Source organism: Juglans microcarpa x Juglans regia, chromosome 2D, assembly GCF_004785595.1.
Source record: "Juglans microcarpa x Juglans regia isolate MS1-56 chromosome 2D, Jm3101_v1.0, whole genome shotgun sequence".
NCBI classification, from domain to species: Eukaryota; Viridiplantae; Streptophyta; class Magnoliopsida; order Fagales; family Juglandaceae; genus Juglans; species Juglans microcarpa x Juglans regia.
In genome coordinates this window covers 4,565,613-4,580,754 of record NC_054596.1, presented here as the reverse complement: position 1 = coordinate 4,580,754, position 15,142 = coordinate 4,565,613, and the positions used below count along the sequence as shown (strand labels likewise).

The following is a 15,142-nucleotide window of genomic DNA, read 5'->3' as shown; positions in this document are numbered from 1 at the left end:
CAGTACAAAATCAACCAACGTTTGGTGTTTGAATAAATTTCCATGTTTTCTGGGTCTTCGACACTCTCTAGTCTTTTAGTTCTCCCCAAGAGAAAAGCACTTGCAATGTATAAGTGCTAGAACACCCCTTGATGTGAGACAACCAAGGAAAATACTTAAATTAAGACATGGAAGTGTTCAGTTGTTGAATTCACTAGTGCTGGTATTTAGATTTGTAACAAACAGAGGTGGACGGTAATGCTGTTATATGTCACAGAAAAAAGGGGCAGAAAGAAGAATTCTCTGTGCAAAGACAGCGAAGATAAATTTTATGGCTGTTGGGAGAAAAATGCAGGACAATTAGTCCTGAGATCCCATTGTGTTCTTGACCTCGATAAATGGTGCTGAAGAGGGATTTATCCGGGTGCTGCTACATATGGTACTTCATGTTTGGCAGGACTGCAGCGGTTAGTCAGTGTAAAAGAATTTTTATTAGCAGTCCTTTACATCTTCTGCATGTACTGGAGCAGCCAGTGTAAACAGAAACAAGCAACTAATTTTAAACCATGTCGACATCAAGGTTTGTTATTGTAAGGATGATCTCTGACATGGACCTTATGAAGCACCTTGAAGTTTTGGGGTTTCTGGTTGATTCCTTTTACATTTGGACCTCTTTTGTTTTTAGAAAATTTTTTAACTCATCTCATCTAATCATTACAATTTTTTTAAATTTTTATACAAAATAAAATAAACAATTCAACTTTTTTAAATCTCAAAACAAAAAATAATATTAAAAATATATATTCTAACAATATTTTATTCAATTTTCAACTTTTATCTCAATTCATCTCATCTACAAAAACAAACGAGGCCTTAGTTTGCGACAGCACCTATGCTTGAAAATTTTGATGTCCTCATTCCATATTAATTTTCTCCATAAGCTGAAAGAGAATAAGAGCAAAGAAAAAAAAATGCTTTATGGCTTATGCAACAATAGCATGCAGTAATTGGCTGTCAAGATGTCCCAATATTTGCTATAAGCATCCTGTTGAATTAACCAGAAAGCATCACGTACATAGAGCTTTGCAGTCAGATATTGCAGGCCTTCAGCTTTTTGAGACAAACATTGAGATTACCTTGTGCTTGAAGAGGACTCTGATTTTGTCCAAGCTGCTCGTCACTTGGATTCTTCAAGTTATGACTCTTGTCTCTTGACCATGCCAGACTTTTGGCTTGTCCCACTCATGTTGCTTGTATGCAGCATACTGGGTTTGGATCAGATATTATCTGTTGGGAGAGAGAGATCAGGATAATGAGTGATAGAATTATATCAAGGAAAATCCCTCAAATCAAGCTCATGATTTATCATCCTGATTCTAGGCTAAAATTCAGTATATAACAGTTAGTCAAATATGTGTAAATGCCTTGTAAACATTAGGCTTATTTTTAGCTTCTTTCCTAGAATAGTTCCAGCCTGCTTGTATATATATTTGGTACAATTCAATTGAATAAAATAAGGAAAAACCTTCCTGACAGCAACAAAGGAATTTTTGTTTTTATTTTTCAAACTTCATCATGGTATCAGGAGAGCCGTCCTCCAACGAGAATTCGATCCCCACCTCTGAACACACTCATAACCCGATCTCAAACCCACCATCCCCCACAGAAATTCCTCTTATTGCTCTCAATATCACCTCACAGATCAATGAAAAACTCACTCCATCCATTTTTCCTCAATGGCGTGCCCAGTTCGAGGCTTTGCTTATTGGGTATAATCTCCTTGATTATGTTACTGGAGATAAACCCTGCCCTCTCTCCAATGATTCCTCCATTTCCACTCCTCAACGAACCCACTGGATAAGACAAGATGAGCTTATCCTCTCAGCTATTTTGGCCTCCACAACCACTACAATTACACCATTCATTTCCATCTCAAAAACCTCTCAGGAAGCTTGGCAAAAATTACACACAATGTATGCCAACAAATCCCGAACTAGGGCTATGCAACTTAAAGAGGAATTGACTCTGATAAAGAAGGGAAATCAAACGGTTCAAGAGTACCTGCACACTGTCAAAACTCTTGAAGATGAAATCTCTCTCATTGATCATCCCATTTCTGAAGATGATATGATACTCTACATTCTCAATGACTTGGGCGCTGATTTCTGTGAGATTGTAGCTCCCATTCGTACACAGGAACGCCCACTTACCTTCGAGGAGTTACATGATCTCCTTATTGGTCACGATGCTTACCTACGCCGCCTTGAAGCTACTTCCCAGCAACTGGTTGCTTCCGCAAATTACTCCCATTGACGAACAGGTATTGGTTCTTCATCTGGAGGCTTTAATTCTAAGGGTTCCACAAAGCCGAATGGCTCAGACCGTAATAATGGAGGCCAATCTTCTAACTACTCAGCCCAGTCTGACAACACAAATGGCTCACGTGACACCCGAAAGCCCAAGTCCAATGGCCAGCACCGATACACACCAAAATGCCAACTCTGTGAACAGATGGGCCATACTGCTAAATTTTGCCCCAAGGTCCAATTTCTGTAGCAACGGCAAATTGTGTCTCCACTGCTCCAACCCAAGACACAAAATGGCTCATTGACTCAGCGGCCTCTCACAACATCACTAGTGATTTGACCAATTTATCAGTTCATTCCGAATATGATGGCACTGACGAGGTTATAATCGGTGATAGTTTAGGTTTGCGTGTCTCTCACATCGGTTCCTTGGTTCTTCACTCACCCACACGTACTTTTCATTTAAATGATACGCTTTGTGTTCCCAATATTAAAAAAAATCTCATTTCTGTCCATCATTTTACCACACAAAATCGTGTTTTTATTGAATTTTACCCTTCCTTTTTTCTTGTTAAGAATCCGATCACAAGGGCAGTTCTATTTAAAGGTGCGTGTGAAAATGGTGTTTACACCCTCCCGGAGTCCATGGTGCGATCTTCTCAAACAATGGTCGCTAACGTGCATGAACGGACCTCCGTTGATGGGTGGCATAAACGCCTTGGACATCCGTCTTAGAAAATGGTTCATCAGCTTGTCAACTCTTTTTCTCTTCCAATAATAAAAGAAAATCATGTTCCTTCTCTTTGTACTTCTTGTTCCATCAATAAAGCTCACAAACAACCATTTCGGCAAAATAGTCTTCAAAGTCATGCGCCTCTTGATCTCATTTACACTGATATTTGGGGACCTTCCAACTCAATTGGAATTGATGGATCCCGCTATTATTTGATTTTTGTTGACCATTTCACAAAATATATTTGGTTTTATCCTATGGAAACCAAATCTGGTGTTAGCACAATTTTTCCACAATTTAAACACCTTGTAGAAACACGGTTTCAATCAAAAATCAAAACCATTTACTCGGATAATGGTGGTGAATTAGTGGCCTTAAAACAAAAATTTTTCTATTCATGGAATTAGTCATTATACCACTGCCCCTCATACACCACAACAAAATGGTGTTTTAGAGCGTCGTCACCGTCATCTTGTGGAAACGGGTCTCACTTTACTACATGATGCCTCATTATCCTTAAAATATTGGCCCCATGCTTTTTCCACTGCAGCTTACCTTATAAACAGTCAACTAACACCTCTTTTATATCACAAATCTCCATTTGAAGCATTGTTTAAACAATCACCAAATTATCTCAAATTAAAAAAATTTGGTTGTTTATGCTTCCCTCTTACACGGCCTTATAATACCAACAAACTCCAACCCAAGTCCGTTCCTTGTATTTTTGTGGGCTACTCTTCGGCCTGAAATGCATACAAATGCCTTGACCCAACCACCAACAAAATATACCACTCAAGGCATGTCTTGTTCGACGAAAACCAAAATGCCCCTTCTGCTTTTTCGTGCCATCGTCGTCTTCGGCAAGTGCTCCACCCATCAACGCGGCAGCTCGATCGGTTCCGCAACCTCCACCAGTGACTCCGGCCAAGGATAACTCCTTTGCATCACCTCCAGGTAATGCCTCTCTTCCTTCCTCTTCTAATTCCCAAAATCTGGAAATTGTTCATTCTAGCCCTAACTTATTGTCATCGCATGATTCCGAAAATTCCACATCACATTCACTTGATTTTTCTGTCCAAAATGATACTGCTTTGCACACAGATCCCATCTCGGCTCCATGCGACCCACCTGCCCAACCAATTTCCCGAACCCATTCCATGACCACTCGGTCAATGAACAATATCCATAAACCCAAACAGCTTAACTCCACCACAAAGCACCCCCTTCCCGAAACTATTGAACCGAGTTGTGTGGGACACGCTCTTCGTGAATCACACTAGAGAATGGCCATGTCTGAAGAGCTTACAGCTCTTATGCGTCATGACACATGGACTTTAGTACCTCCACCAACAAATTGTAAACCCATGGGATGCAAATGGGTCTTCCGTGTGAAAAGGAAAGCTGATAGGTCAATAGATCGTTTTAAAGCGAGACTTGTCGCTAAAAGTTATCACCAACATCCGGGGTTGGACTACAAAGAAACCTTTAGCCCGATAGTGAAGCCCGCTACCATTCGAACTGTACTAACAGTTGCTGTGATGAAGGGATGGCCATTGAGACAGCTTGATGTCAACAATGCCTTCTTGCATGGCAAGTTGACAGAAACTGTTTATATGGTCCAACCCCCAGGCTTCAAAGACATCTCTAGACCAAATCATGTTTGCAGGTTAAACAAGGTCATCTATGGTTTAAAACAGGCTCCTCGTGCTTGGTACTCGGCACTCAAGTTGGCTATCATGGGTCTTGGCTTTCAAAATTCAAAATCTAACTCCTCCTTATTTATATACCAAAAAAATTATGTTCTATGTTATTTATTGGTATATGTTGATGACTTGGTACTCACTGGCAGCAATATGGATTTCTTATCTCATGTAATTGCCCAACTTGGAGTTCAATTCTCTTTAAAGGATATGGGTCAACTTCATTTCTTTTTGGGCATGGAAGTAATTCCTACGCGATCAGGTCTCTTTCTATCACAGCACAAATATATTCGGGACCTCCTCTCCAAAACCAACATGTTGGGTGCCAAAGAGGTGTCTACACCGCTGTCCACAAGCACAACCTTGAAGTTGGTTGATGGTGCAACCTCATTTGATAGCACTGAATTTCGTAGTGTTATTGGAGGTCTCCAATACTTGTCTCTCACCCGCCCGGATATTTGTTTCTCAGTCAATAAATTATCACAATTTATGCATAAACCCACGATGATTCACTGGGCAGCTGCAAAGAGGTTTCTCCGTTACTTGAAACAAACAATCTTTCATGGCATTCACATTAAAGCAAACTCTACTTTTGACCTCACAACTTTTTCAAATGCTGATTGGGCAGGAAATTTTGATGACCGTACATTTATCTCAGCATATATAAGCTTCCTTGGAGCAAATCCCATATCTTGGAGTTCAAAAAAATAAAGAGCTATAGCAAGGTCGTCAACTGAAGCCGAATATAGATCTCTTGCTAATGCAGCCTCTGAAACTGTGTGGCTGCTCTCACTATTCAAGGACCTTGGGCTACCAATGACAGTTTCACCGAAACTGTTATGTGATAATTTAGGGGCAACCCATCTCACTTTCAATCCCATTCAGCACTCTAGGATGAAGCATATTTAGATCGATCTACACTTTGTTCGTGACATGGTTCAAAAGGGTGTTCTCAATGTTCAACATGTCAACACTCAAGATCAGCTTGCGGATTTATTGACAAAACCATTGTCCCGACAAGGGATGGACTTCCTCAAGAACAAGATTGGCTTAGCCGATGGCAGCTCCATCTTACGGGGGTGTATCAAGGAAAATCCCTCAAATCAAGCTCATGATTTATCATCCTGATTCTAGGCTAAAATTCTGTATATAACAGTTAGTCAAATCTGTGTAAATGCCTTGTAAACGTTAGGCTTATTTTTAGCTTCTTTCCTAGAATAGTTCCAGCCTGCTTGTATATATATTTGGTACAATTCAACTGAATAAAATAAGGAAAATTCTTCCCGACAGCAACAAAGGAATTTCTGTTTTTATTTTTCAAACTTCATCAAATTATTAGTGAATGCACGCATATTAAGGAGATCTAGCCTCAAATCATACATAAGAGGAGATAAGGTCAATTATGCGGTTTAGCCTTTGCCATGTGCTCATGATAGGAGTCAATTTATAAATTGCTACACGGATGAGGAAGGGGAACAAGGAGGGTGGTTGTGGTGGCAAGAAAAACCGTGATTATCGTTGATCCTGTAGTGTATGGCTTTTGATGAGCTGAAATCCAAAAAAGACCACTCTGTTTCCCAAAAGCTAAGAGTATGTTAATTTGAGCTGAGCATGCCTGTTATCACGAAAGAGCTTAAATGGTGCTAGATCATGAGCTGAAGTGCACAAATGGACGGCCAGTGTATTCTCAATAGTAGGAATTGGTTTTCTCAACTCCAAGTCTCATGCGATGAATTTCCTGTTGGAAGTTTTTAAGTTCCTTGCAGTAATAAGAGCCCATGAATTGCCAATCCGAGACGTGTCAGCCTCAATGAACTTCATCTCTCTCACATTTCCATGGCACTACGCTTACGTTATGACGTTTGTGTTGAGACTGGAAAAAGAAGTTAAGCATCAGGACTAGGTCATTTTTCTGAATTTTTTTTTTCTCTGTTATATATTTTGAGAATTTTAATTTTTATTGTGGATATCAACATTATGGTTATTGTCAGGCAACACTACTATGGAGATGGGAAGATACCAAATTAGAATTCATGCAATTGCACGTGGCTTACACATTCAAGACTATCCAGTCTCCGTGGGGAAAGAAGGGGCAGCAAAGTTGGTATAGGCAGCAGCACCAAAGTTGATGGAACCCAATCTCTTACAAGGCTAAGGCGTTCTTATATGTGATTCTCATCTCTGGTAATGAATGTCATACCTAACAAAAAGTGAGGATGGACCCCATTAGTTAAGCAGAAACAATTTTGACGGTCACCGGAAAGTGTTGCTTAGGTAGTTGGATAATATTTATAATGTCTTTTGTTCTTTTTGTTGACATCTGTGGATAAGCTGTTGCTCTTTTGATCTGTTCAAGAAGAATAAGTGCAAGCTAATTTTGGGTTACCATGAAAGGAATTGTATGTGGGGCTATTTGATATGCTGACTGGATTCCTCTTTGCTATGAAAATGTCAAAATGAAAGGGAAATTGGTGCATGAAGTCTCTACATGGGAGTGGTTTTACCGGGCTAATAATTAGAGGTTGATGTCTGGTTTCTCACGGGGCAAAACTTCAAGTAACATATATGGAAACTCTTGATCTGATCCTTGATTACTTTGAGATGGTTCTGCAAAATGCTTGAAAAAAATATTCTGCAGTTCCTTCTTGGGGTATTTTTAGAGGCATTAGATAATAAATATCTACTAAAATTCTGAATATTCTTCAGTGGTCCATGAACTCTTGAGGGACCCATTTCCAAACTTTCAGAGTTGCGAGGAACTTTCACTGATGGGAACCCACATGCTTCAAATTCTCTGTATCAAATTTTAATATGATTGTTAATGCAATATTTGTATATATGCCACTGGGTGTTGAACTTTCAACTATGTTTCTTGTAGTCATAATTCGTGGACACCTTAGTCAATTCAAATGATAAACATATGACAAATTCGAGAAACAAAAAACAAAAACTGTATTTGTCGGTGAATGAGATTTTTTAAATGTATTCATGAAACATCACAAGCAGCCACAGATATGCTTTATTGTGTTACCAGGTCAATCAAACGGTAACTCGCAAAATCTACATGCATCAAAGTGCAGAGTAAACACTAAAAAAACATCAATAGTCTTCACCTGCTGTTGTCTAGAGTTTTTTCTACATGCATGTTGGAAAATTCTAAACCAGTTCATATATGTTTACATGAGGTTTGAGATTAGCAAACATGAATCATTCCCAAAGTTCCATCCCTTTCTAGAGACACCGTAAAACGTCATGGAATATGTGGCAAGTCGCCGTTTAACGATTGCAGGTGCTCGTTGGCCGGAATTCAAGACTAATGCAAGCAGAATGGATTGGTTCTATTCAACAATGAAAATTATTCCTTAGAATACATGATGTTAATGTCTAAATAGAACAACTTATCTTAAGTCCCATAAGAAGGCCAGCAACTCGTGAAGCCATATTTACCACGACTACATAGGTTGAAAAGGCAAATCAGAATATATATGCATGTTAATGTTTATTTTTAATTTCACCATTTATTGATTGGATTTTCCTCCTATTCAATAGAAATTATTTATACATGAATTTTCATATCTTTCTAAACTTTTCGAGTACAACCTCAAAATATATTGCTCAAGCTGGCGACCGACCTGCAGGGAAGGGTTACGTATAAGATGGACCTACATACGGATTAATTAGGCCTGTCTAATTTCCGAGCTGGTATACTCGCAGAAAAATTTAATATCTTTATAATTAAGTCTGCTCGATCGTCTAAAAAAAATCCTACAATTTTAAGCATATTCATGATATGTGATTATAGTGTTTTTTATGTCTAGCCTAAAACATATGGCCGGTTATCTTATCCATCTCAGCATATTGTTTCTTTTTCTTGGAACATCTTAACATATATATATATATATATAATATATATATATATAATATGCACATCCATTTTTGTAAAAGTATAATGCTTTATTTCCTTAGTAATTTCCTTTAATCCTCCTTACTTCAGGAAACAAAAAGGGGGGTTCTTAATTATAATCTTATCAGATCTCTATAACAATAAAATAATGTATTAAGAATATTATGATATCATTGTCCTTTTATTACAATTAATATATATATATATATATAATTATGTAATTCAAGACAGAAAAATACGAGCTTGATTAATAAAATTACAAGCTTCATTCCAATTAAATTCCAATTCAAGGGTCAAGATAGAACACAACCCCAAGATCAGACACCCCCATTTTGGGTACATATTAATCCAATAGAACTGATCAAACCCTCTCAGACTCTTGATCTGATGTTACAGGCTAAATAATTTATCTTAAAGGAAACATCTGTGTACGTGCGCGCTCACGTGTATATATTGAATATTGATTGGTACCAGTCGAGTAGAATAGACAAAAACTTCCAACCAGAGAAGTGGAATAATCAACCTGAGAGGGTGTGGGTTTTCTCCTCATGCGTGATGTAAGATTGGTGAAATTTTAGGCAAATGCATGGACGGTGGAAAAGAACTTTGAAGAGGAGAGTGATTGGAGCATGGAATTTAGCAGATATATATATATATATATATATATATATATTTCTTTCAAAGAATATAATGAAATTCTTTGGCCAACCAACGTGTGACTATTTGACGTTTCAAAAGTTGTTTGAAATTGATATAATATATTAATAATATATAATACAAGCAAAAGCTCTAAACCTTAGTATTTTCGAAACCATGATCAGCAGTAGTACTAGGAAGCTGCCCCCGGGGGGGGCTGCTGCATGCGCCTGCGCAGACTAACCTAACAAATATTATCATGATTAGTCTCATTATATGTGCAGTACTACCTCCTCCTCTTTCTAATTTTCTTAATTATTCTTCTATATATATTTCTTTTTTTCAAGATTCAAATCCACGTGCTCTCCGGCCTCCCGACTTTCTTCGTTCCCCAAACTTTGTAAGGCCACGTGTGAATGCAGCATGCCTAAAGTACAAATTAATAAAATGAAGCATTCAAGATCTGTGGCATGGTGATCAGTACAAGACATACGTACATTCACGTTAAATGTTAGTGTATATTATATATATATATATATATATATATATATATAATATGTGTGTGATAGTATGATCTATTATTAAATATATATATATATATATATAATAAGTTATTTATGATAAAAATGACTATTTATAATAAGAACAGATTCAATTTAACAAAAAATAATATTTTTGTAAAAAAATAACTGATGTCAAATATGTAATTTTCTTATAATACTGATATGTACGTATGTGTGTTTTTTATTATAATAAGCGTTATGTTAATTGCACTGCATCCAGCACGCACCTCAATTTATAAGTTTAGCATTTTTCTTTCATTTAAGTTTGTAACTTACTAATTATATATATATATATATATACAGTACTCTCGAGGCTTTCTGAAATTTCAAAACACACGTACGTACGTCATTCTAGAATCCACACATACTAGGAAGTAGATACGTGCGGCCAACTCCAAAAAGAAAAAAATATGATTAAACAGGTCGTGGTAATGATCACCATTATGCTAAATATAACAATTTGATAATTAAACAGGCCTTCCAATTCTCATCAGATTGCCCTAATTGTGAATTACTCGGTACTATTGAACAACTGAATTGAAGCAGTAGTACTCGAGCTAGCCTATATAATATATTTCCAGCTTGCAATTTGTCATCCGCTTCATTTGAATTGAGAGATGATGAGATGAGTTGAAATGATTTATACATAGTAGTAAGATTTATGAGTTGAAATTTGTAAATAATAATTAATAGTAGTACGATGAGTTAAGATAAATAGTAATCATTCAGTAAATAATAGTGATCTCAACTGATCATCTCTAAATCCAAACCAGCTATTAGTATTTTTCTCCAAAAATCTTTTGTCCTGATCTCTCCAAGTCCTTAATTAAATAATTGGCTCATTATTAATGCTCCCCATTAACAAACGGAGGATACTGCAATTTAAAGCTTTCATGATCTTTGTACTAGTTTATGCTTAATTAGTGCTCTATCAGTGGGACGGTCTTCATCACAAATTTCTAGAGTACTATGCCACATTAATTAAATATATATATAAATTAATAATAATTTGCGTCTTTTGGAGTTTGAATTTGAAAAAACCAGATCAAGACAGCCAAGAAAAGTAGTAATGGGAAGAATGGTATAAAGACAGAGAATCTGCCTCATTGATATCGCCATTCTTTTTTTTTGGGGGGGGGGGGGAGGGGATGGAAGACATTAAGAATTTATTAAAGAAAACCCAATGGTCATGCTTCTCGTAGGATCGATTAATGTTTATACAAAAAAAGAGACGCGGGCTGTATCGTGTCAACGACGTCGTACTACCGCGTTGTGCCATTTGTTCATGAACGTGACCACTTTTTTTTTTTTTTTTTTTTTTCTCTTTAATTTGGGCAAAGATTATGCACGGAAGTCAGAACTTTCTAGCCGGTTCGGGTCTAGAAGTGTAAGAGAATTCTGCGTATTAATTCTATACAATTACATATAATTACTCATTTCCACGTATAATGAAAAAGACCATGCAGTTTATACCACCGGCCTTGCATGCATGTTCTAGCTAGCTTGCTTGCTTGTAATTGATTGTTCCCATCGATCTGCGCGCTTAAAACTATATCTTAATTTATGTACGTAACAGTTAGATTAATGTTCATCATTAATCTTCAAATGATCATGGGAATTATTATAACAAGCTGATATGTGTCATGTGAATATCTTTAATTGCTACCAGAGGAAATTAAGTTATATTAATGAATCCAATTAAATTGCATGCATGCAAGGGTACTGTCAAGATCATATATATATATATATATAGTGGTCCAGTTCTTATACATACACGTGATATTTAATCAAAACTCCATATAATTTCGGATCAATTAATTAAGAGGAAATATTGAAGACAATTAGTAATTCTATGCATGCATCAAGGAGCGGCTTAATTTTAATCAAACGGCCGGTATGCAGATCGATCAGTAGAGATGGCGCAATAAATTAAGAACATTATATAATTTAATTTAAAAGAAAAACAGTACTCTTTGTAATCCATGGTGCATGGGCGCTTAATAGTTCATGAGTACACGTGTGATATTTTCATATATATCAGTCCAAAGCTGTGGCAACTCATCATGCTACTAGTCTACGCCCTGACTAATTAAAGCAGGCCGGCATCACCAACTCCCTTAATTTCCAAGCTAATTAATTCATATATACATATATATATATATATATATACACACACAAACATAATTTCATCATCAGTACTACTAATTTATCATATTTTGTCAAAATATACTTAGTATGAATCTCATTGATACGAAATTATTTCGTAGAAATTAATGTCATGAAAACAGTAATATTATTATTCTTTCTACACGAAATACTTTGTTTAATTTAAAAAATATATATTATGTTTCTTTCACTAACATCTTCTTCGATCCAATGATGCATACAGCCGCCGGTAGCCGCGCGCCACTATTTTCAATTCTTTTTTCTTTTCTTATTAAATATATTGTCAATCAGCTAATCTTCTAATTAAACCCATGGACATTTTTCGTGCCGTTTACGACATATATTATTCGTCCTATATATTTATATCTCTAATAATTTGGAGTTTTCTTGTTACTCTGCACTTGATCATAAATACATGGTCATGAATATTGTTGACGTTCTAGGTAGCCGCCCCCACTTTCTATATTAGATCAGTACAAACTTTTGATCAGATTCATCCTCGGCCTCCTGATCTTTCTTCTAGCTTCTTATTCTTCTATCTTCTTCTTTATACGTTCAACTAGCTAGCTGCTTTCGATGGAGAACTACCAAATGTTCTTCCCTTGTCCGTCTACAGGGCAGTCAAGTTATCCTTTGATTCCTAATTACTCAACAAACATGGGAAGCTTTAACGCTTATCAAGATTTTCAAGCTGAGAGTTCAAATGGGACGTCGTTCTTGGGGTTGAGGACAGAAAACCATGTCCCAAAAAGAGCAGAAGTTAAACAACTTTCTCATAATAGATCAAGCTTTTCTGGGATATTGAAACCGATCAGGTGAAACCGGGTAAAAAGAAGGGGCAACTCAAGAAGATTAGGAAGCCCAGATATGCTTTTCAAACTAGGACTCAAGTTGACATACTCGATGATGGCTATCGGTGGAGGAAATATGGCCAAAAAGCTGTTAAGAACAACAAATTCCCGAGGTTCGTTAATGAATTTCTTTTCCTGGCTTCATTGGTCAGGCTATTTTTTTTTTTTTTAGTTTTGGTTGCAACCCTACTAGTATCATTAGATTTTTGCAAGTACTGTCATCTCGATCGATGCTTGCATGCTATATATATTTGATTTGTGTAAAGAACCGACCAAAATTCCCATCATTTCCTTGTTCCAAAAGGAGAGATGCTGGTTGATTTCCAGTACTAGCTAGGGCCAAAACATAAATGCATCCAATTGCATCATCACATATATACATGATGCACCTTTGCGAGTACGTAGTGCACACGTTGCACTCATCGATGGGGATTCCGTGACAGACGTAGGTGCATGATCAAGCATTTTAGTTCTTTCAATAGTTTTCCACTTTTTCTTCTAGGGTTTTTCCTTTCCTCTAGTGTTCTTCTTTTTTTTTTAAGACTTATAATTGGTCTTACAAGGAATTCCCACAGAATCACAGGCCGTACGTGCGAGCTGACACCTTAAAGTTCTTGAATCGCCTTTCAATGTGTAATTAATTACACATTCATAGTTAATTAAATTTGTTCTATCTGAATATTAATTCTTCAATATATATTTTAGCAGTTTAAAAACCAAGGAAAAAAAAGAAAGAAAAAACTGCTATAGCTAGAGAACCATATATATAATATATAATGTATTACTAATTTATAATGTATGTTTTAACCTAGCAAGAACTGAAGAACATAACTAAAAGTCTGTAAAACTTGATGGATTACAATATAAAGAAAAATTAACTAAAATGAGATCAGATCCTAATCATGATCTAAGCTCACAAAGAAACCTGGCCAATTTGGAAAAAACATGGCTTCTGATCCTGCTCAGTAAATGTCCTTCCTGTATACAGTTAATTGGTTGCCAGTTTGCTTATTTTGACACATTAATTAACAAGATCATGAGGATGATGATTCTTTATCAGATCGATGCAATATGGGATATGAATTCTATATGGTATCAATTCTTAATTTCTGCAGATGAACTAGTACTACTGTTAACAATATTACACTTCACATGATGATTAATTTGTTGGTTCGATGTTGAAACATTAGTCCATGGATGAAGCCGGCCAATTGCTTAATTGGATGGTCATTGTAATTTTGTTGGACGAAGAGATATAAATTATATATACATACCTTTTCATTTACTAAATATCCACCTAGCTAGCTAGCTTGTGTATATATATATATATTTAATAACATGCACCAGTAATCTCTCAATTTTTCCATGATCTCCGTGTTAGTACCGTTCTAGCAAATTATATAGGATGAGTGATTAATATATTCACATGATCATGTACGTACGTACTTTTTGTGGTGCTCCGGAGCAGAGAATTGGACATGATCGATCAACATGCAGATTCTCGATCTTTTATATATTAGAAAGTAGAGCGCGCGGATATTGCATGCATGCATGCATGCTTTTATAAGCAAGCGCATTGATTGATCTATTTTCTCGTTTAATTTGCAGAAGCTACTATCGTTGTACGTATCAAGGTTGCAATGTAAAGAAGCAAGTTCAACGATTAACCAAAGACGAAGGGATTGTAGTGACTACTTATGAAGGGGTGCACACCCATTCTATAGAGAAGCAAAGTGACACTTTTGAGCACATATTGACTCAGATGCAAATTTACACTCCCTTTTGATCGAAAGTCTTTCACAATCAGAATATTATATACTGATTGTAACTCTATACATTATATGCTTGCGTCTGTAAAATATTACATGATATAGTAGTTTACTCTTTGGCTACAAAATAATTAAGCTTGTACTGGTAGTAGAAATGGCATGAGGAACTACCTGCCTTCAATTATTCATTGGTTACATACGTTACTACTCTTTAGATCAGTTCTTTCTTCTTGATCTTCTTTATTTTTTCCTGAATTATATAGTGCAGTGTAATTCAGTTTAATCTAATTAGATCCTGTTACCACCAAGATATATATTAAGAAAATAAACACTTCAAAGTATTGCAAAAATTAGGTTTGAAGGTCCTTTGATCTGTATCTATGTTTCTCTCCATGATTTATATAAAGAATCATCGATATGCATGGAATGAGAACCTCATCTTAAATTTCTAATGTGTCATTTGAATAGTGAGTACTTGAGATCATAAAAATTAAAAATTGAATAAAACGTTGTTAAGATATTGTTTTAAGATTTA

At 36.2% G+C, this 15,142-nt stretch overlaps 1 pseudogene; it reads left to right on the top strand.

The window, feature by feature from the left end:
- Window positions 1–12,424: 12,424 nt before the first annotated feature.
- Window positions 12,425–14,900, top strand: LOC121249042 (annotated as a pseudogene).
- Window positions 14,901–15,142: the final 242 nt, after the last annotated feature.